We start from the raw sequence: 23,738 nt of genomic DNA on the forward strand, positions 1-23,738 counted from the left end.
GTCGCACACAATTTAACAAGTTTATACAATTCTTCCTCTCCTATAGTAGAGAATGAGTGGAACTGTTCCTCAGGGGGTCTATAGTGTCTGTCTGATGCGATACTGTAGCTGACGGCTGAATGGTTACAATTTTATACCTAATAGTATCGATTTTAGAAGTAAAGTAGTTCATAAAGTCATTACTGCTGTGATGTTGGGAAATGTCAACACTTGTTGAGGCTTTATTTTTCATTAATTTAGCCACTGTATTGAATAAATACCCGGGGTTATGTTTGTTTTCTTCTAAAAGAGAAGAAAAGTAATCGGATCTAGCAGTTTTTAATGCTTTTCTGTAGGATAAGTTACTTTCCCACCAAGCAATACGAAATACCTCTAGTTTTGTTTTCCTCCAGCTACGCTCCATTTTTCGAGCTGCTCTCTTTAGGGTGTGAGTATGCTCATCATACCATGGTGTCAGACTGGTTTCCTTAACCTTCCTTAAGCGTAAAGGAGCAACTGTATATAAAATGCTAGAAAAGAGAGAGTCCATAGTTTCTGTTACATCATCAAGTTGTTCTGAGGTTTTGGATATGCTAAGGAATTCGGATACATCAGGAAGATAACTTAAAAAGCAGTCTTTTGTGGTAGAAGTGATGGTTCTACCATACTTGTAACAAGAAGTAGAATTTACAATTTTGGCTCTATGAAGTTTGCAAAAAACTAAATAATGATCTGAGATATCATCACTTGGCTGCATAATTTCAACACTATCAACATCAATTCCATGTCACAGTATTAAATCTAGAGTATGATTTCGACAATGAGTAGGTCCTGAAACGTGTTGTCTAACCCCAATAAAGTTCAGAAAGTCTATAAATGCTGATCCCAGTGTATCTTTTTCATTATCAACATGGATATTAAATTCACCAACTATTAAAACTTTATCTGCAGCCAGAACTAACTCGGATGTAAAATCACCAAACTCTTTAATAAAGTCTGTATGGTGCCCTGGTGGCCTGTATACAGTAGCCAGTACAAACATCACAGGGGATTTATCATTAACATTTGTTAATGTTAATGATAAATAATATATAATAATATAAGCAATAATATATAAGTGCTATAACAAGTCACAGTTAGGTTGACGCAGTGCACATAGCACGTTTAAAAATACATATTATATAATAAAATGAAAACAGCTAGAATAGAAAAAGAGTAGAACAAGCTAGTGTTAGAGGCCATTTTTGCATTTTGCTAATTCTACAATAAATAAAAAAATAGAATACAAGATTTAGAGAAGCTAGTAGCTAGAAGCTAGATTTTAAAGCAGTTGTTCAAGAATGATAATTCTCTAAGAGTTTGGATGGGTTGAGGACACTCAAACACCAGCTGAATTCAACTGGTACTAATTTTCCTGTCAAAGAACTGGATTTGCTTTGTCAGGTTTATTTCTAAAAATATGGGGTAATTTTTTTAAAAATATAAATCACAGCTATGACCCAGTTTAGATATGGGTCTTTGATGTCCTGAAGATTTACCAGTTCAATACATAGTTAAAAATCCACTTAGATTAACACATAAACAGCAGTGTGCTAAAACAGGGTCAACTGTACCTCATATCTATTTACCTTTGATTATGGACATTTTTACCAGATATGAAACTATGTTGGTCTGTCCCTCTTGAAGAAAACATGAACCTGGCGATCTGTACATCCTCCAGTCCTTGGTCTCCCTTGAACCTGATTTAAAGAAAATGCAAATGCTTTTTTCTTTACTGTACTTGCCTTGACAGTATGCCAAATTTCTGGACTGCTTCTGAGAATAATTGGTATGATGTCGAGGCCCGGTTGTTATTTGCTGCATTCATGTAGACGACCTGCAATTACAAAGGGGGAAAAAATGATGCAAGAAATAGAACATAAGTAAATACATTGGGATTGAATGTATTACAAGTTTCTTTTCAATAAACAGGAATCAATTTTCATATACATAGTGAATGGACTGATCTTGATAGTAGATGACTAGTAACATTGCAAATCAAATACAAACCTGATAAAACCTGTGTTTTATAGGAACACAGACTAAACTAACGTTCAAATATTACAATGTATCTATTTAAAAGATTAAAGATAAAACACTTTTTAAACACTTCACTGTCATTCCTTTAGCTTTATATATATATGTGTGTGTGTGTGTGTGTGTGTGTGTGTGTGTGTGTGTGTGTGTGTGTGTGTGTGTGTGTGTGTGTGTGTGTGTGTGTGTGTGTGTGTTGGGGTGGCACGGTTCAACTTTTTCACGGTTCGGTTCGTTTCAAAGTTTTAGAGTCACGGTTTTCGGTACAGTTCGGTATGTCCTATGTTTATGGAAAAACTATACTTTCTAATAAAAAAAAGAAGAAGAAGAATATTCTATCCAACTACAAGCAACAGCACAAATAAATATAATAGAGTAAAGATACAAACAATAAACAGTGATTTTCAGTTGTTGTTTTTTTTAGGCAGGTCTAGCATAATTTTTAAGTACAGAAATTGAATAGAGTAATCAAATGTAAAACAGCATTCCATTTTGGACTGTATAAATTAAAGATTATTCTTTATTAAAGTTAGAAAAGCTTTTTAATCAAGAGCAGTGAGTGATTTCTTTGTTGTTGCTGTTCGATTAAATGACATTTTATTAATAAGATTCGGGAGGAGCGCGTCAGATACTTAGCCTAATCAACACAGGTGGACCATAATCAAGTAATCAATCCCATAGTATAAATATCGCTGACTTCCCTCTATCCATTGACGGTTTATCAGCATCCCTCCTCCACCCCATTTCCTCACTTCGAGTTCACTTTATAAATAGACGGGGAGGGGGGGGGGACTCTAGGTTCGGGCCATTCCCGAGCTCGGAGCCCTTCCCCGGACAGCACGCCAAATACGCATACCATACCTCAGCTAATTATATGTAAGCGTGAACTAGTGAATATAAAGACTGTCACTTTAAGAGTGCACTGATCCAGTAGCATACGTTCAGCCGGCTATGTCTGCTGTATGATACTTACCAAGACGGTAATTTTTCATATTTTTTGTGTGAATTTGTCCATTTAAACAATACTTCAGAGAGAGCTTATATTTGCGCGCGTTCTGAGGTGCGGGTTTGCGAGCATGCACAAATCATCTCACTGCACGCGCGAGCTCGCGTCCTTTGGCTCTTAAATGTTTAAACTGACAAAGCTTAAATGAGTTTAGTTTAAACGCATATTAACGTGTGATGTAGTGATGGGTCATTCGCGAATGAGCCGACTCTAAGAGCCGGCTCTTGTCGGTGAATGACGGGAGCTCGCTCACATATCTGAAGAGCCGACTCTATTTAAAATAAATATAGCCTATAGAAATTAAATCATTATGTAATAATAAAATAATAGATTCATTTTATTTTATTTTAAATAATTGACTAATTCAAAGAAAAAAATATTATATAGGCCTAAAGGAGCAACAAATTCTTTTCGACTGTCTGATCAGCCTCACATTCTGTTCCTGTCAATAATACACGAGGTGTCCACCAATTATACGGCATGAGGGAGGGGCCGAGCCATCACACACACACACACACACACACACACACACACACACACACACAATGTCAAACTCTTAGGAGAGGAGATGATAAACTAAACAACTGTGAAAACAAAACAAAAGCAGGAAGATGAGTCGGCAGCACAGCAGTATTTGGAAACATTTGAATGATGTAGACAATGTTAAAGCACAGTGAAGAATTTTCCCCCCAAAAAAATCACACATAAAGCCGGTTCTACGCACAACCTACACCAGCATCACCGCTAGTGATGGACCAGTTTATGCAAAAGTCAATTTCTGTAGCAAAACAAGGCCAAATTTAGGTTTTAGAAATTATAGCAGTATAGCAGTCTAAATCCAATGTACACAATTCCAAGCAGGAAAGTAATTTCATAATCACTTATTCCACAACTGTATTAGAGCACAATGGCTTCAGTCCAGGAAAGAGTCAGAGTAAAAAAAAAAAAAAAAAGTATATTATGTTGTTCAGCTTCAGATTGTATTTGTTTTGTAATGTTGTTGTTTCTGTACATTAAAAAGTTGTAATTTAAATGCAAATGTTTAATATTATTCTATTTTCATAACAAATCAATGTATTTTTAAAGAAATTGTGACACATTGTATAATTTCATTTAATAATTTAATTTGAACTGTTTTCACACCTATCATAGTCAAAACTATGACTATGACTACGCTAACGCGTGAAAAATCAGCGCATATTTAACGTGTATTTCACGTGTTAAATATGCCGTTAAATACACATGAAGTACGCATTAAAAATCAGTTTGAACGGGTCAATGTCATTGGCTGCTGAGGACTTGGGTCAAACCATTTCTGTGAGCTTGTGGGGGTGTACCATTCATAGACAGGCAACCACCATTTAACATGCTATAGATCAGCTTATTCAGCTTATTTTTTTTTTTTTTTTTGTATAGCCTATAGAAAAATATATTTAAATTGCAATTTAATGAAATATTTATTTACCACTCATGCCTTTTTGTAAATAAACATAAACTTTAATAGTGGTTGAACTTAAATGGTTAGTAATTAAGAAACAAATCTCTTTTATGGATGGTAACTGTAAAATTATTACTGAAATATTAGTAGTAAATAGTTAGTTACTGCAAAATAAATGTTATTACAACAACTATATTACTAGTTACTGCTCAACTCTGACTTTCAGTGAAAAAAAAAATAGTTACATTCTCCTGCTGAGAAATAACTGATAAAAATTTACGAAAATTATGAGTGCTCAAGAGACATTTTTCATATCCATCTTATTTGACATTCAATATTTCAGGACATAAATAAGGTAAGTTAAGATGTATATGTTTAAAATTTTGTGTTGATAGTATACAGTTTCTAAAAGTTACAGTATTTTGTAATGAAACAGGACTTTTTGTTTAGCTCTTGACTCGCCGAAGTATACTATTTCAATACTGTTGCTTTCTGAGTGCCATACACAAAAATACCAACTCATAACTCCATGAATATAGCAAGGAGAGCCAAAAGGTATAGTCTGATTCTACGTTCTGTCAAATGTTTAATAGAGCTCTCCAACTGATTCATGGTTTTAGGTATTATTTACACATGAAAGATTGTAATGAATTGTTTTGATTTCGGACTCATTTCAATCTTGAGAATCTGCTGTAAATAATGATATGCCATTTTTCACAATCAGAGCATGTTTCATGAAGTTATAGAGGTAAAACCATATGAATATTGCAGTATGTGCGCATTTGGAGTTTGTTTTTGTTATAATTCGATGACGAATTTCTTCAAATCTAAATGACAGATTATTGTATAATTGGGATAATTTTAATCGAGAGAATTTTCAATTTTCCATGAGCTATCCATGTTTCATGAAGTTAGGAATGGAAACGTAACCTAAGTTTTTTTCTCAATTTAATGGTTTCATGTGTGTGATAATATCGTAAGTGATATATTTAGATTAAGTGAACAAATTACGATGAATTTGAGCTCCTTTTAATCTGGAGAATTTTCTGAAAAAAAAAACAAATTCTGTACGATTTTGCATGATCTATGAATGTTTCATGAAGTTATTAATGACACCGCAAAGTGAAACTAAAGTTATTTGTCGTGCTGTGCCTGTTGGGTTTTATGTGTTATAGCAATATGAGCAATATATTTGGATCTCATCCATGGATTATGGTATCTCTGGGATCATTTTAATTGGGAGAATTTTCTGAAAATAATGATCTATGCATGATTCCTAAAGTTATGAATAAAAACGAAACATGAAGTATCGAGCTGTCTTTCTTTGCAGCCTCAGTGCGATGGTCTGCTTTCATGTGTCACAGCTCTATGAACAAATAGGCCTATTATTATTATTATTATTATTATATAGGTCTGGGGTTGACTTCTTGTCAAGTCAAGTCAAGTCACCTTTATTTATATAACGCTTTAAACAAAATACATTGCGTCAAAGCAACTGAACAACATTCATTAGCAAAACAGTGTGTCAAAATGCAAAATGACAGTGACAGTGTCTTGTACAAAACTCACTCCAGTTTATTCAAAGCCTCAAACAATTTCCAGGCTCTAGAGTCTGACCTAATTTCTCAATGGTGCGACTAAAAAAACTCTGAGGTCGCACCGGTGCAACGAGCCATTTAAGGGGAAAAAAGTCTCTGCGACTCTGAAGGTCTCCCTGTGGTTCAACAACAGACACTAGAATCCTGCATTTTAGCCTGAGCCCGACGGGCCCCGACCTTTTTTACCCCCTCGAGCCGGGCCTAGATTGTTCAGATGTGGGGCGGGCCTCCAGTCTGTTTGGACTTCTCCTTACTTTTATATTTTAGACATTCATCAATTAGCGATAATAAAAAAAAACTTGCTGCGCTGGTGGAAACAACATGAGACCGTGATGCCACGACTGTCAAGAGTGGCTTGACGGTGTTTTGTGTCCCGCAGCAGCACAGCTGAACAGTTCTGCGTTCAAATAATAGGCTTAAGCTTGCCGCAAAGCACCGGCAAAAGTAATTACAATAAATGTGATGGGGAAATATGAAGAAGATATTTGAGTTATTTACTAATATACTAGTGTTTTCTGAGTCTGTGTCGCAAGGATGAAGTTGCAATCCTGACTCGTCATCTCCTCATTAGACGTGCCTTTAGAGATAAGTATATCTTTATGGCTTATGATTATAATGAAAGAGTTTTTGTTTTTGATTTGTTTTATTTCGTTAAATAGTTATTTAAAGCTTTATATGTATATAAATTGATCAAACATAGGCATACTGTCTGCCGCTGGCAGCTTGGTCGATACTTTAAAAAAACTAAAACTTATATTTAACAATCAAAAAATGCTACAAACGCTTTTCTAAATTAACTTAATAATAAAAAAAAAAATAAAAAAAATATAATCACTTTGCTATTACATACAAAACTGAACTATTTTAATAGCTGATCCAATAAGTATAAGCTGTTTAGGGACTGTTCACCTGTTCAAATCAGACACCCATTTTTTCAGACACAGTGGAAGATCTGATAAGAATCAGTGTAGAGGGGCCAAGTCTGGAAGATTTTAATGCTAGAGAGAGTGTGGCCAGCTGGTTAAGCCAAAGCCAAAGATCAAGAGTTGGCCATCCGAGGGGAATGTGTCTGCAGTGGAGGATAGTCCATAAGACATTGAGCCATGAGATGTTCAGTTTGAAGCCTTTAAAACCCTTAATTTAGATTTTCTTTTTATTTCATATATCTTGAGATGTTTTAAGTTTAAATTTCACCTCAGTGAAACACTTTAAGCACCAACACTTTTTCAGTAAGTTACCTTTCTTGTAGAATTGTGCTTCAAATAAAGAACATGTTGACCAGATTGTTAGTTAATCATTTAGGCTACAAGTCAATATTGTTTATATGGACAGCGATTTAAAAAAAGTGGACTTATAAGAAAAAAAAGTTAAGCGCACTAGTGTAACAAGTACAAAAAATTAGTCTAGAGCCCTGTTGTTTTATTCTACTTCATGAGACCTTTCAGATGAAATATGGCACATGAGTATCCGAGCTGTGTGATATTTTTATAAATATTAGAGTACATGGCAAAATAACTTGGCACTACTTTGGAGTTGATCAACATGCTAAATGCATTGTAATGCTCAGACTCTAAGCTTTCAAATGATATATATATTTTTTTATTTTAATTCAGCAGTTTGAAAAATATGATTAGTAATATTGATGCTATGGGGGGGTTGGAGGGTTTCACAGTGGTATGGTGGTAGCAGTAGAATACTTCTGTTGTCCTGACCCTAGTACAAGCTCTCATTCTAATCCTGAAAGTCTTAAATGCTTATGTCTTATAACATCCCCTGTGTACCTTGCTGATTGTCTGATGAGTGCATAATCGCTGAACAAAAAGTCCAGGATTGCTGAACAAAAAGAGGCTTCAATAAGCGCCACCTGCTCGCGATAGCTGTAAATGTAAGCACAATAAAAGCTGTTGATTACTAAGATTATTGTTTTCTAAAGACAGATATTGATTTCAATGGTTTGTATCTTAAACCTGAATTGATTGCTTACCTCCATTGTAACTATTTCCCCAACACAAATGTTAATGCTTGATGCTAAATTAAGTCTTATACTATCACCAAAACATTTGAAACAGATACACTTTAACTTACCTTATTTATGTCCTGAGATATTGAATATCAAATAAGACGGATACAAATAATTTCTCTTGAGCACTAAATTTTTTCTTACATTTTTATCTGATGATTTCTCAGCAGGAGAATGTCCAAATATATATATATATATATATATATATATATATATATATATATATATATATATATATATATTTACTGAAAGTCAGAGTTGAGCAGTAAGTAGTTTAACTAGTAATTTAGTTATTTTAATAATGTTACTTTTGCAGTAACTAGTAGTGTAACTAATTACTAATTATATTTCAGTAATAATTGTACAGTTACCATCCATAAAACAGATTTGTTGCTTTACTTCTAACCCTTAAAGAGTGACCACTATTAAAGCTAGAATGTCCACTAATGTGTTTATTTACAAAAAGGCATGAGTGGTAAAAAATAAGTTTTTCATAAAACTGAAATTTAATTATATTATTTCTATAGGCTATACAAAAAATAAGCTGAATAAGCTGATCTATAGCATGTTAAATGGTGGTTCCCTGTTTATGAATGGTACACCCCCCTAAGCTCACAGAAGTGGTTTGACCCAAGTCCTCAGCAGCCAATGACAATGACCCGTTCAAACTGATTTTTAACGCGTACTTCACGTGTATTTCACGTGTATTTAGCACGTATTTAACACATGAAATACACGTTAAATAAGCGTTGATTTTTTACGCGTAAACAACACGTATGAAATATGTGAAATACACGCATTTAACGTTGTTGACGCGTTAAAATTCACGCGTATTTGACCCTTTTGGCCTTCCATACACCCGCTATCAGCACCCAAGTGATGACGGAATAAATGACAGCTCATATTCCAGCAGTAATTCACATTGATCAAGATTGAATTGTTTGTCCAGGTTTTTTTTCTTCATATCGCTATTGTTGTAATTTCTGGGAATCCAGAATGCACATACATCAACAGAAACATATATTAGTTGAATGCAGTTTGTTTTACGTGCTATTTATAACAAACCAGCAAACCATACAGATGCTTTGTCAGATTTAAAAGTTGAACCGCGGTCCCAGCGCGTGCCGAACCGTGTGGGGTGAACCGAACGGTTCAGATTTTTTTCAGCGAACCGTGCCACCCCTAGTGTGTGTGTGTGTGTGTGTGTGTGTGTGCGTGCGTGCGTGCATCATTACAGTCTGTAAAAAGGGTTCATATGTGTATCTCTTTTCACAAGACTGCAATCAGAAGACTTCCAGTTAATCAAGTATCTAGAAAAGATCTACTCTATGAAAAATGCATTAAATTTAGGGTAACCATATGCGCCGTTCATATGGGACACGTCCTAGGCAGGATTTTAATATTGCCTAAAATATTCAGGTTTTGGCTATTTGCACTGTGCAGGTTGATCGTTGTGTAACATTCATGAGAACTATAAGGAGCAGAGCAGACGGCTCCTTATGCTTTCGAATCGCTTTCACTTTTTGTTCGTTTGTTTGACTTGAAGTATTGTGGCGCACTTTAGTTTTCTTTTTTTTGGGATTTGTGCGCAGCGATGTTTCAAGTCAATCATATGGAAAGCCAAATGGGCCAAAATTCGCGTGCTTTTCAACACCGTATTAATTTTAAAACGCCGTTTTCATAACGCCACCAGGCGTTTAATAAGCGCCGTTACGCGATAAGTTACCGCCAGACGCCACCACGTGTTAAAATAACGCCACACACCGACCGATGTTAAGTAAACGCCACACGCCACTTAAGATGAAGATTTATTTACTCATCTACATGGACACACCTCTCATGGCTACAAGGACTCTATGGCAAGTCAGAGCATCCAGTTTACAAGAGTGCGAAAATGGCAAGGACAGCCTTTACAATTATACATATAGGGGAAAAATGCCCCTGAATGAGCTTTTGTCTCATAAAGTTATCACACCAGGCACGAATGAGTGCAAAATTTTGAAATTATTGTATACAACAGTTAAATTAATAAGAAAGTAATATTATTTTATTAAATTTTTTTTTAAAGTAGGCTCTCATTTCAGTTGAAAATAGTTGGGGATAAAAAATTTTTAATTCTGTTTATTTACATTAACTCACCCCAATGTTGTTTCAAACCTTGTCTTTAATGCTTTTGATGAACTTTTTGAGGCTATATTTTGAAGTACTGATAAAATATACTGATAAAATATACTGAAAGAAATACTGATAACCAAACTGTTTTAGTCTGATATTTTATATCAGTATCAACAACAAAGCCAAATCTGAAAGAAAAGAAAAAAAAACTCATGCAGTTAGGATAGTAAATAAGATTAAAGAGACAGAGTATGGGGATTGAAGGCAATAAATGCTTGCACCTCAGATCGTGCAGACTGCAGTTTTGTCATTCATCATAACAAACAGTGTAGAGACGATGTAATAATAGATTTAGTGTGCAGGGTAGGGAGCCTCATTAATTAAAATGGAAGTTTGTGAGATCGCAATGAAGTAAGAGTAGTGACAGCTTTTTAAAGGGTATCTGCACGTCAAATTGAATTTACCTAAAAAGTTTTATAAATTTTGGATTTTATACAACAGTTAACATAAGCAGTAGCACCTGCAGGTGTGTGGTTGTACACACTGTGCATACCGAGCGCTCAGACAGACCTGAAATTTGACCCGCAAACATTTCAGCAGTTATTATAGGCCTTTGTGTCCCGTATTTCTGTCTACTGAACCAGCCATTAATTATGATTTTTTTTGCATGCCAAAGTCAATTTCTGCATATAGCCCAAATGTTAAGCCAAATAGAAGCATAAAATCGTGCTATACGCATTTTCTTGAGATTGGGTTAGCCTACAACAATGCATTTTTACAAGTGGGAATACAATGAATTCATGACAATGTTTTACATTCAAGCAACCTGTAAAATGTATAGTGAAAAGTACTTAAAAGAGTCCAGGATGCAATAAAGTGATATTTTAAAGCGGTTTTAAATTATTTGCTGCATGGATAAAAAAAGAATAATAAATAATTAACATATCAGACAAAATTGTGTTGCAGCAAATATTGTTTTTTTTATGGTAGGCCTATTCAGAATAGAGCAACATAAAAAAAAGTAAATATGAGCAGCTATACAGTTATAAGACAAAGTTTTACATATATTCCATTATTATTTCTGTTTTATTTTTTAATTGTACAGAATTATAAAATAAAACGCAAATTATAATCGGGCCTGTTTTAGGCTTTTTATTATAATGTATACATCCATCAATTATGGTGAAAAAAAACTGACTTCTCAGTTGACATGCTGTAACACGGAGTCAGAGACATTCGAATCCATCCGCAAGGCTTTATTTAGAATCGTCAACAGGCAGGAATAATCACCAGAAAACAGGAACAACGTAGGTAATCCGGAACACAGTTCAATAGATAGGCAATGGTCGCAATGGCAGGCAGCAGTAATCGTCAACGGGGTACACAGTCCAGAGTCATACACAGAAAATCCAACACAGAGATAAACGCTCAGAATTACAACCATAGGGAACGATAAGACTTCGCTATGAACAAAGAAAGTCTGCGCCTAGTAAAGGCAATAACTAATGAGATGATAAGCCACAGCTGAGACGGAAAAGTACTGGGTCCGTGTGAGAAAAGAGTCCGGGCGGAACTAATATTCGGGTGATGGTTCCCGCTGTGTTCGGTCAGAAAGGGCCACAGAGGCGCTATTAGTGACAGAGCCCCTCCCCTGCGAACGGCTCCCGACGTGAGCTCCTCCTCGGCGCCGAGGTCTACCACGAGGACGAGGAGCGGGTTTCTCCGAGTGTTCCCGGTGGAATGTAGCAGTAAGTTGGGGGTCGAGCATGTCCTTAGAATTGACCCAAGACCGCTCCTCGGGGCCGTATCCCTCCCAGTCCACGAGATACTGGAGAACCCCGCCTCGGCGCCGAGAGTCCAAGATCTGGTTGATCTGATAAATGTTCTCCTCTGCGTCCATTAGGGGAGGAGTCTCTGCCGGAGCGGCCTTGTCCTGGTCCCCCTCTCCTCTCGGTTCCACAGCGGGCTTGAGCAGGGAAACATGAAAAGTGGGTGAGATGCGGTAATGAGATGGAAGATCTAAACGGAAAGACACAGGAGTGATTTGTCTGAGGATTTTGAACGGACCCACGTACCTTGGGCTAAGCTTTCTGCAGGGGAGTCGGAGTCTCAGGTCCCGGGTGGAGAGCCAGACCCACTGTCCGACTAGGTATGGAGGAGCGGCTCTCCGGAGGCGATTGGCTTGGCGGGTAACTCGTTGGATTGCCTGTCGTAGGTTGGTGTGTGCTATATCCCAGGTAGCTTCGCTCCTCCGTAGCCAGGTGTCCACTGCGGGGAGGTTAGTAGGCTCCCCGGACCACGGGAATAGTGGAGGTTGGAAGCCTAACACACATTGGAATGGGGTAAGTTGGGTGGAGGGCTTCCTTAGGGAATTCTGGGCATATTCGGCCCACATGAGGTATTCGCTCCAGTCCTCCTGATGGAGGTGACAGTAAGCTCATAGGAAGCGGGAGAGTTCCTGATTCAGCCTCTCCACTTTGGATTGCGGGTGGTACCCTGACGTGAGGCTGACGTTGACATTTAACTGAGACCAGAGGGACCTCCACACACGGGACGTGAATTGGGGTCCCCGATCCGAGATTATGTCTTCGGGCAAACCATAAAATCTAAAGACCTGGTTGAGCAAGGCTTGAGCCGTCTCCCATGCAGTGGGAAGTTTGGGAAGCGGAATGAGGCGGCATGACTTTGAGAACCGGTCAATGATGGTGAGGATCACGGTGTTGTGGTGAGAAGGGGGCAAGTCGGTCATGAAGTCGACGGCCAGGTGGGACCATGGTCTTTCTGGGATAGGGAGAGGCTGGAGCAGACTGGCAGGGTGCTGGCGTAGGGATTTGGTTTGGTTGCATGTGACACATTCCATGACGAAGGTTAGAATCTGTTGAGTCATGGAAGGCCACCAGAACTTATTGAGAACGAGTTCCCTGGTTGCTGGACGTCGGGGTGGGCGGCGCTGGGATTCTCGTGGATCAGTGTCAGTACGCGATGCCGTAGGGGAGCGGGGACGTAGGTCAGTCCAGGAGGGCATTCCGGAGGAGCAGGGTCTGTTTCTAGGGCCTCAGTGATCTCGGCCATGATGTCCCATTGCACGGGGGAGACGATCTGGGAGATGGGAATGATGGTAGCCGGAGAGGTGTCTGATTGGGACAAGTCGTATTGGCGGGAGAGTGCGTCCGCCTTACCGTTCTTGGACCCGGGCCGATAGGTTATAGTGAAGAGAAACCTGGAGAAGAATAACGACCATCTGGCCTGGTGGGCATTGAGACGTCTGGCGGTTCTCAAGTACTCCAAGTTTTTGTGGTCGGTTAGAATGAGAAAGGGCATGGTCGAGCCCTCCAACCAGTGTCTCCATTCCTCCAGGGCCGCTTTCATGGCCAACAGTTCTCTGTCCCCGACGTCATAATTACGTTCCGCGGGATTGAGTTTGCGAGAGTAGTAGGCACACGGGTACAATTTCTCTGGGGTTCCCTGGCGTTGTGACAGTATTGCTCCGATACCTGTGCTGGAGGCGTCCACCTCCACATTGAACTGACGTCGGGGGTTTGGGTGTTTCAAGATGGGAGCCGATGTGAAACGAGTCTTCAGATCTTGGAACGCTTTCTCGCAGAGCGTAGACCATGCCAGCTTATTGGATCCACCTCCACTGCGAGTGAGAGAAGTTAGAGGAGCTGCTACTTGACTGAAACCCTGGATGAATCTTCGATAGAAGTTGGCAAACCCCAGGAAACGTTGGAGGTCCTTGACGGTTTGGGGACGAGGCCAGTGTAGCACGGCGGAAACCTTGCTGTCATCCATCGTGACTCCCTCAGCAGAGATGATGTATCCTAAGAAGGAGACGGTGGAGAGGTGGAAGGCACACTTAGAGAGTTTGGCGTACAGCTGATTCTGGATTAATCTTTGGAGCACAGCTCGTACGCGTTGAACGTGTTCAGACAGGGTGTCGGAGTAGATCAGTATGTCGTCAATGTAGACTATGACGCACTTTTTGAGCATATCTCGGAAAATATTGTTGATAAGGGCCTGAAAGACGGAGGGACTGTTGGACAGACCGAAGGGCATGACCAGATATTCATAGTGGCCAGTCGTCGTGGAGAAGGCCGTCTTCCACTCGTCACCTGCCCGGATGCGAATGAGATTGTAGGCGCATCTCAGGTCGAGCTTGGTAAAGATACGGGCAGTGCGGAGTTGTTCCAGGGCTGAGGGTACCAAGGGTAGGGGATAACGGTACTTGGTGGTTACTTCGTTGAGGGCTCGGTAGTCGATGCAGGGACGCAAGGATCCGTCTTTTTTTTTTTACGAAGAAGAAGCCCGCCGAGGTAGGTGAGGTGGAGGGTCGGATGAACCCCTTGGCGAGTTCTTCGTCGATGTATTGCTGCATGCTCAGAGTCTCGGGTTGGGACAGGGGGTATACACGACCCTTGGGGAGTGTGGCTCCAGGTAAGAGCTCGATGGCACAATCTGTGTCCCGATGAGGTGGAAGCTGGGTGGCCCGGGATTTGCTGAATGCCGAGTGGAAATCCCAGTAAACCTCGGGAAGGTCCTGCGGGGGTTGACCTTCAGGTTGGGGAACTGGGACCACGTGATGGTTCCTCTGTGGGGATTTGAGACACCGCTGGAGACAAGATTGGGACCACTGGATGATGTCCTGATCCTTCCAGGAAATTTGTGGATTGTGGAGGGTGAGCCAGGGGTGGCCAAGAATAATGGCGTGGTGAGGTGATTGAGTGACATGGAGCTGGATGGTCTCGGTGTGCAGGGAGCTGGTGATCAGTGTGATGGCCTCAGTGATGTGGTAGATCCTTCCAGCACCTAGTGGTCTTCCATCCAGGGCTGCCACCGCCATAGGAGGGTCACATGGAACAAGAGATATGCGATGGCGATTAACAAAGTCTTGGTCAATAAAGTTACCGGCCGTCCCTGAGTCAATAAAGGCTTTAGTCTTGATGTGGCGGCCGTGGATGATCAAGCACACATCCAACAAGAGAGAGGGTGACAAGGAATTGTGGCTTACCCGAGTGCTGGTGGTTCTAGGAGGATGAGCGGAACATTGAGCTCGGAAGTGACCAGACTGACCACAGTAGAGGCATAGACGATTTCTCATCCTTCTCTCGCGCTCCTCATCAGAGAGGCGGGAAAATCCCACTTGCATGGGCTCCTCCAGGGCGTGAGCCGAAGACTGGGGTGAGGCGAGAGGTAATCGTGGTTGACGACTCCTGCGAGAGCGGAGCAGATGGTCCAGTTTGATCGCCATCTCCATATGCTCCTCCAAAGTCTTGCTCTCATTCCGACAAGCGAGCTCAGCCTGCAGGTCCGTGCGAAGCCCTCGACGGAACATGGTCTTAAGGGGTTTTCCTTCCCAGCCCGCCTGGGCTGCTAGCGTGCAAAACGTGAGAGCGTAATCCGCAGCGGTGGAAGATCCCTGGCGAAGGTTTAATAGTTCCTCCTCCGCCTCCTTGCCATCCTCCGCGTGGTCAAACACCTCCCGGAATTTGGTGAGAAAGTTGCTGATACGACGGAAAAACCATCTGCTGGCCCTCCCACAAAGCCGTTGCCCAGCTCAAGGCCTTACCGGTGAGAAGGGTGCAGACGAGGGAAACCTTGCCATCCTCTGTCACTGAGCCCGGCGGCAGCGAGTTCACATAGATGGCACACTGCATAAGAAAGCCCCTGCACTTGCCTGGGGAGCCGCCATATTTCTCTGGAAGTGCCAAGCGGGGTGCGTGGATTCCCGTGGTAAAGACCGCGGAAGGCGGCGCGGTGGGGCCTGCAGTGAGATCTTGTGGCACAGCCTGTGGGAGCGACCGCATAGACCGCACCAATTCCTCGGTCATGGTGGTCAGCCGATCTAACTGTTGGTGATGCACAGTCAACAGGGAGGCTTGTCGTGTCAATTCAGTAACCACTCGATCTAAAGCCGCTGGATCCTGAGGTGGCGAAGTCTTCTGTAACACGGAGTCAGAGACATTCGAATCCATCCGCAAGGCTTTATTTAGAATCGTCAACAGGCAGGAATAATCACCAGAAAACAGGAACTACGTAGGTAATCCGGAACACAGTTCAATAGATAGGCAATGGTCGCAATGGCAGGCAGCAGTAATCGTCAATGGGGTACACAGTCCAGAGTCATACACAGAAAATCCAACACAGAGATAAACGCTCAGAATTACGACCATAGGGAACGATAAGACTTCGCAATGAACAAAGAAAGTCTGTGCCTATTAAAGGCAATAACTAATGAGATGATAAGCCACAGCTGAGACGGAAAAGTACTGGGTCCGTGTGAGAAAAGAGTCCGGGCGGAACTAATATTCGGGTGATGGTTCCCGCTGTGTTCGGTCAGAAAGGGCCACAGAGGCGCTATTAGTGACACATGCCTTTAGAGGGAAATGCATCTTTAGGGATTACATAATGAAATATTTTCTATTTTTGATTTTAATTATTTCGTTTTAAAGTAGTAATTTAAAGCTTTTTATATACAGTATTTTTATTATGACTGTGAGACAATTCGCTGAGTTTAGGTTCATCAGTGTGAAGAGCTTCTACTCAAAACCTAGACAGTAGAAAGCGTTTGTTTTCTTTATTACATAAAAGAACAACGTTTTGTTGATATTGTTAGTGCACATCAATAAAATTAGACCCTTTAAAGTTTAGAATTATGTATTACTCTTTACTTGAAAAATGACTGCCTATTTTAAGTTGTTTCCACTGCTGAATGTCCTGCAGAGCCGCTTTAGCTTCCACTCTCGCACAAACAATTGGATATGCATCTAACAGCACACATTTTTGTAGAGTAAACATTTAAAATAACATTGTGATATGCTTGAACTGTTTTATATCTATAGATTTTTTTAGGGTAGTTGTGATGATTTGTGAAGGATAAATTGATCAAACATGATCAACTCACTGTCTGCCGCTGGCTGCTTGGTCCTTAATTAAAAAAATATTAAAGCTAACATTTAATGAAACAAAAAATGCTCAAACTCCCTTGGAAGAAATCCTGCAGGTGCCCCTGAACATATGGACTTACATTTCAGGAACACTTATTGTGCTCTATTTCTAAAACAAAAATTAAATCAAAGTCACAGCTGATCGTTGTGCATCTCCAAACAAACACACAGCTGTTTCTGAACAATGTTCTTAAATGAATCAGCCGTTTGAACAAATCGATTTAAGAAACAATTCATTGACAAGGGAGTGACATGCTGTCACCTACTGGTGGTTTCAGTTTCATTTTTAAAGTATAAAGTGAGTCATTTAAATCGTTTAATATTTCCATATTCAAAATGTTATATTTTAAGCATTAATTTCACAACATCTTTATTATGAAATACATTAATGCCACCTCTGAGTCTTCTCAAAAAGTCTGTATCTAATCCAACAGAAGAGTTCTTTTTGTGCCTCGCAAAGATGAAATGATGCTGATTTTGTCAGATATTGTCCTAAATGGGATGGTTAATTTATTTATGTTCCTAAAAAAAAAAAAATCTTTATCAAAAAAGAAATGTAAGCGTAGAGGGCTTGAGACTGCAATGTTATCTTATAAAAATTAATTGCAAACATTTATGTAAAGTGTATTAAATATACCTGTATTATATATACTGTACCACTAAATAAGAAAGATTTTGAGGGCTAAGCTAATCAGGCCCCTGAGAGACAATTACTAATCATTCTCCTTTTTTTTATTAAATCATTCTTTCATTTCACTCACTCTGCGCATAATGGTTTAAATGAACAAACAAATTTTTGTGCAAGCAATTTAAGGTCGCGACTGTTGTCCCAAATATAGCAGGCTTCATTCAGTGATTGAAACAAATATTATTAATATTAATTGAAGTTTTACAGCATATAGAACTGACATTGAATGCTCCGAGCGAGCTGTGCTGTGGTCAACATGGAACTTTTCCTTGACATGAAATGATAAATAATCAAACCTCGGATCCATTGCTTGACAGAACTCCCCGAGGCGTGCCCCATCCGCAATACTGATCCGTCTCATGTCCTTAAAAATGAACGAAATTATTTTATCCGTTATGGCCTCTTGTCATGTTGCAGACAAAGTGCTTGCGGCGGGCGATGCAAAGTAACGTTAAGTGTCAAGACGTGACTGTTTAGCTGGAGTTCCACACATTATGCCATGCTCATTTGGGTGCACATTTTTGAGATGTGACCTCATGTTGCTAGTTGTCGAATGGTATGCTGTATACTGTATCTTAAATAGCTTGCATACAACAATCTCGCGGGTCAACAATTTTACCTCATTTTCTCTGCTGCGGTCGAGTTGGGCTCTGCACTTGCTGGCATCTTCCATGAAGACGCGTCAACTTTCAGCAGTGATGCTGTGCCAGACAGTGCGACTCCTGTGAGGCTGTGACCTGTCCCTGAACCCTCAGGCACGCTAGCGCGCCCACTCGCAAAGCAGACAACCACGCCTCTACTACCGCGGGCCTTTTTTTTCCACATTTTTTTTTTATTCGAATATTAATTTTCACCTTCGAAATTCGTTTTTTTAAAACTATTCGAATACATATTCGAATTTAGAATATCCGTTGACAGCCCTAGTATGAACGGCACATATGGTCACCCTAATTAAATTACATTAAATAAAGACAAAAATAAATAAAACAAGCAAATTCAAAAAAAAATTCAGCCAAGTGATGATATCTCAGATCATTATTTAGTTCTTTGCAAAATTCATATAGCCAAAATTGTAAATTCTACTTCTTGTTACAAGTATGGAAGAACCATCACTTCTAACACAAAAGACTGCTTTTTAAGTTATCTTCCTGATGTATCCAAATTACTTAGCATATCCAAAACCTCAGAACAACTTGATGATGTAACAGAAACTATGGACTCTCTCTTTTCTAGCACTTTAAATAAAGTTGCTCCTTTACGCTTAAGGAAGGTTAATGAAAAAAATTTGACACCATGGTATAATGAGCATACTCGCACCCTAAAGAGAGCAGCCCGAAAAATGGAGCGCAGCTGGAGGAAAACAAAACTAGAGGTATTTCGTATTGCTTGGCGGGAAAGTAACATATCCTACAGAAAAGCATTAAAAACTGCTAGATCCGATTACTTTTCTTCTCTTTTAGAAGAAAACAAACATAACCCCAGGTATTTATTCAATACAGTGGCTAAATTAACGAAAAATAAAGCCTCAACAAGTGTTGACATTTCCCAACACCACAGCAGTAATGACTTTATGAACTACTTTACTTCTAAAATCGATACTATTAGAGATAAAATTGCAACCATTCAGCCGTCAGCTACAGTATCACATCAGACAGTGCACTATAGACCCCCTGAGGAACAGTTCCACTCATTCTCTACCATAGGAGAGGAAGAATTGTATAAACTTGTTAAATCATCTAAACCAACAACATGTATGTTAGACCCTATACCATCTAAGCTCCTAAAAGAGGTGCTTCCAGAAGTCATAGATCCTCTTCTGACTATTATTAATTCCTCATTGTCATTAGGATATATCCCCAAAACCTTCAAACTGGCTGTTATTAAGCCTCTCATCAAAAAACCACAACTTGACCCCAAAGAACTAGTTAATTATAGACCAATCACGAATCTCCCTTTTCTGTCCAAGATACTAGAAAAGGTGTTATCCACACAATTATATTCCTTCTTAGAGAAAAATGGTATATGTGAGGATTTCCAGTCAGGATTTAGACCGTATCATAGTACTGAGACTGCTCTCCTTAGAGTTACAAATGATCTGCTCTTATCATCTGATCGTGGGTGTATCTCTCTATTAGTTTTATTGGATCTTAGTGCTGCGTTTGACACAATTGACCACAACATTCTTTTGCATAGACTTGAACACTTTGTTGGCATTAATGGAAGTGCATTAGCATGGTTTAAATCGTACTTATATGACCGCCATCAGTTCGTAGCAGTGAATGAAGATGTATCCTATCGATCACAAGTGCAGTATGGAGTACCTCAAGGCTCAGTACTAGGGCCGCTACTCTTCACGCTTTATATGTTACCCTTGGGAGATATCATCAGGAAACATGGTGTTAGCTTTCTCTGTTATGCTGATGATACTCAGCTCTATATTTCTTCGCAGCCCGGTGAAACACACCAATTTGAAAAACTAATGGATTGCATAGTCGATATAAAAAACTGGATGACGAGTAATTTCTTACTGCTAAATTCTGAAAAAACAGAGGTGTTAATTATAGGACCTAAAAACTCTGCTTGTAATAAACTAGAACACTGTCTAAGACTTGATGGTTGCTATGTCAATTCTTCGTCAACAGTTAGGAACCTAGGTGTGCTATTTGATCGCAATCTTTCCTTAGAAAGCCACGTTTCTAGCATTTGTAAAACTGCATTTTTCCATCTCGAAAATATATCTAAATTACGGCCTATGCTCTCAATGTCAAATGCAGAAATGTTAATCCATGCTTTTATGACCTCAAGGTTAGATTATTGTAATGCTTTATTGGGTGGTTGTTCTGCACGCTTAGTAAACAAACTACAGCTAGTCCAAAATGCAGCAGCAAGAGTTCTTACTAGAACCAGGAAGTATGACCATATTAGCCCGGTCCTGTCAACACTGCACTGGCTCCCTATCAAGCATCGTATAGATTTTAAAATATTGCTTATTACCTATAAAGCCCTGAATGGTTTAGCACCTCAGTATTTGAATGAGCTCCTTTTACATTATAATCCTCTACGTCCGCTACGTTCTCAAAACTCAGGCAATTTGATAATACCTAGAATATCAAAATCAACTGCGGGCGGCAGATCCTTTTCCTATTTGGCGCCTAAACTCTGGAATAACCTACCTAACATTGTTCGGGAGGCAGACACACTCTTGCAGTTTAAATCTAGATTAAAGACCCATCTCTTTAACCTGGCATACACATAACATACTAATATGCTTTTATTATCCAAATACGTTAAAGAATTTTTAGGCTGCATTAATTAGGTAAACCGGAACCGGAAACACTTCCCATAACACCCTATGTACTTGCTACATCATTAGAAGAATGGCATCTACGCTAATATTTGTCTGTTTCTCTCTTGTTCCGAGGTCACCGTGGCCACCAGATCCAGTCTGTGTCCAGATCAGAGGGTCACTGCAGTCACCCGGATCCAGTACGTATCCAGACCAGATGCTGGATCAGCACCTAGAAAGGACCTCTACATCCCTTAAAGACAGCGGAGACCAGGACAACTAGAGCCCCAGATATAGATCCCCTGTAAAGACCTTGTCTCAAAGGAGCACCAGGACAAGACCACAGGAAACAGATGATTCTTCTGCACAATCTGACTTTGCTGCAGCCTGAAATTGAACTACTGGTTTCGTCTGGTCAGAGGAGAACTGGCCCCCCAACTGAGCCTGGTTTCTCCCAAGGTTTTATTCTCCATTCTGTCACCGATGGAGTTTCGGTTCCTTGCCGCTGTCGCCTCTGTCTTGCTTAGTTGGGGACACTTCATCTACAGCGATATCGTTGACTTGATTGCAAATAAATGCACAGACACTATTTAACTGAACAGAGATGACATAACTGAATTCAATGATGAACTGCCTTTAACTATCATTTTTTCATAATTGACACTGTTTTCCTAATGAATGTTGTTCAGTTGCTTTGACGCAATGTATTTTGTTTAAAGCGCTATATAAATAAAGGTGACTTTGACTTTGACTTTGGAGCCTGTGAAACTATCAGGGACACAATAATTGGTGTCCCAAAAACCAAAGTGAATGTGCTGGCAAGGAAATCTCCATGAGGATCAATAAGGTGGATCAGACAGGGATCACTCCTTTTTATCAATGTTTCATCAATGTTTTATCAATGTTTGGACACACGAGAGGTGAGTGTGTGCACTACACTGCACACTGCATACTCAGGGGACACTGTGAAAGAGTGTGCAAATCCAGCAGTGGGTACAAGAATGTGGATGTCCCAGTTCCTACGGCTGTGAAAGAATACAATCGCTTCATGGGGGGAGTTTACCTTTCAGATCAGTTGATTGGCTACTATTCCTCATGGGAAAAAAAGCAGGAAGTGGTACATGACTGTGCTGCACCATTTCATTGACATTGCTGTCACAAACAGCTACTTGCTGCACAATCAACTGTGCAATAGCAAAGGGTGTGGAAGATTTTCATTGGTCAATATGTAAACTAATCAGGCATAATCAATGTGAATCTAGCCATTTATGTATCAAGTTATTCTACTGTTATAATAATGCATTTGACTGTAGGTAGAGGCCTGCATGAGAATGGAATGTGCAGAGAGTGCAGGGGTATAGTATATGGTGCAGCTGCACACCCTATTTGGACATTAGACAAAATATATGATCAGACCTCCTTGGTGCAGACATTACCAAAATACAGCATATAGTAAAGTTGCATGTTCTGTTTTGACATAAGACAAAATATATTATTAGGCCTCCTCGTTTCACTTAAAATAAATTCTATATCCTAAAAGCAAGCTGGAGACAGCCATAAAAGGTAAAAGAGTTGATAAACAGAACCATATGTATGAAATGTATTGAACATGGGCACGCCTTCAGAAGCACTGTATAAAATAGAGAACTGACACAGACTCGACAGACTGTTCTGCAGAGCTTTCTCGGTTTCATTTTCTCTTGAAAATAAAATCTTTCTTCTGGAAATAAAACCCCGAGACTGTGTGATTCCTCAGATCCATGACAAACGAAAATACACTACATTTGGCGACCATGAAGGGACTTGAAAGGAGCAGCAGAGTGGACGACCGCTTTTGAGCTGACTGATGAGCAACACACACACAGTGGTGGACACCATAGAATAAGGTAAGCATTTTTTGCTTATATAATTAGTGTGTGTTGTTGACCGGTCAGTTCTGAGCGGTAAGGTCACTAAAAATCTGCTCTTCCAAATTTAGAACTAATTAAATAAAAATGGAGGGCTTTGTTTCCAGAAGAAAAACTGCATGCACATATTTGGTTTACTGAAATGTCTTAGAAAATGCCCTAATTTTAATCTGGATAGTGTAAGCAAAAATACATTGCATGCAATGGTCTGTGCTCAGTGTGGACTGGGCCTATAAGAGACAGCAATACACGTGAACCAGATGTAGTATAGAAAGCGCGGAAAAGTCCTTTGGCTACCGCTCTGTATATGTAGTAAGATACAGAGGTCTGAACGGGAAGGCGAAATCCTGAAAGTACTGCTTTTTTACTGTGTTGAAAAAGTGCATCAGTGAAAGAGCGAGTAGAACTGACACACTCAAAAAAATTACTCTTTAAACTTACTTAAGTCAATTATGGACAGTGGTTCCACACAACCAAATTGTGTTTTGATAACATTAATGGAATTTGTTGAATATATGCAAACTCCTTGTGTTGTGACAACACAACTGAATGAGGTAGAATCTATGTGAAATAGTAATGTCCAACCAAATCAATTCATTCACTTTGCTTCAACTTAAACCGGTTAAGTTAACTGAACATGTTTTGGTTTATTACAATCTAGCCAATTTTGTTTCACTCTATCAA

This window comes from Carassius carassius, chromosome 39, assembly GCF_963082965.1.
Source record: "Carassius carassius chromosome 39, fCarCar2.1, whole genome shotgun sequence".
NCBI lineage: Eukaryota > Metazoa > Chordata > Actinopteri > Cypriniformes > Cyprinidae > Carassius > Carassius carassius.